The sequence below is a fragment of the Lethenteron reissneri genome, chromosome 61 (genome assembly GCF_015708825.2).
Source record: "Lethenteron reissneri isolate LAM-NWPU_2019-01 chromosome 61, ASM1570882v1, whole genome shotgun sequence".
Lineage (NCBI taxonomy): Eukaryota > Metazoa > Chordata > Hyperoartia > Petromyzontiformes > Petromyzontidae > Lethenteron > Lethenteron reissneri.
Genome location: NC_083839.1, coordinates 5,234,267 through 5,235,404, shown reverse-complemented (window position 1 = coordinate 5,235,404; position 1,138 = coordinate 5,234,267). Strand labels below are relative to the sequence as shown.

At 56.5% G+C, this 1,138-nt stretch overlaps 1 non-coding gene across 1 annotated transcript; it reads right to left on the bottom strand.

Annotated features, from left to right (window-relative positions):
- Positions 1-617: 617 nt before the first annotated feature.
- LOC133358421 (U6 spliceosomal RNA) lies at positions 618-722 on the bottom strand. The gene has a single exon (XR_009757064.1). It is a non-coding gene; the product is annotated as a U6 spliceosomal RNA (small nuclear RNA).
- Between the last annotated feature and the right edge of the window lie 416 nt (positions 723-1,138).

Below are 1,138 nucleotides of genomic sequence, written 5' to 3'. Positions count from 1 at the left end.
CTCACACACACACTCACACACGCACACTTACACAGACTCACACACGCACGCTGACACACTCACACACACACATTCACACATACACTCACACAGACTCACACACACTCACACACTTACACACACACATTCACTCACACACACACACATTCACACAAACACTCACACACACACTCACACACAGACTCACACACACATTCACACAAATACTCACACACACACTCACACACATTCAAACACACACTCACACACACACACTCACTCACTCACACACACTCACACACATTCACACACACACACTCACACACTCACACACACATTCACACACACACTCACACACACACACTCACACAAACATTCACACACACACTCACACACACTCACACACACACTCACACACTCACACACACAAACTCGCACACACACTCACACACACTCACACACACATTCACACGCGCGCTCTCTCACTGCCAGTGTGTAAACCACCGCGCAAACAGCCCCGTGGCACGGCGAGAGCGGCAGGGGATTGAGGGAGTGCGAGTGGTTAGCGGGAGGAAGGATCGACCACGTTCCAGAGCAGAGAGAGATGAGAGAGAAGGGGGGGGGGGGTGAAGAGAAAGAGAGGGGGGGGGCTCTTCAAGAACGTGCGTGCCATCCTTGCGCAGGTGCCATACTCGTCTTCTCTGCATCGTCCCAGAGTGAGTGTCTGTCCTGCCGGAGCGAAAGAGGGGAGAGAGAGGGCAGGGGGAGGGGAGGGGAGAGAGAGATGATTGAGAGGATAGAGCGAAAAACATCCTCGTAAGGTTCAGCCTCACTTCGCCCCGACGGTCCTCATCTTTGGATACCAACAGGGCGACGGACCCCAACATCTTCAGGGGCTGGTCAACGTGCCAGTCTGCTATGCCAAGCTCGCCATGCACAGGGCGAGGAAGGTGGCCCTGGAGGGGAAACGTCCGGCCAGCAGCCTGGGGGCATCTTCCGCGCTCTGGTCGTAGCCAGGGTGTGTGGGCTGGAGTTCCGCCATGCGCGGCTGACCCACGCCGTGTCGGCCTTCAAGGAGCAGTGGGCGATGGAGGAGGCCGTGTGCTCGGTGGCAGATGACGGGGAGCTCTGCGTGCTGATATGAGCTACCCGTCGGAGG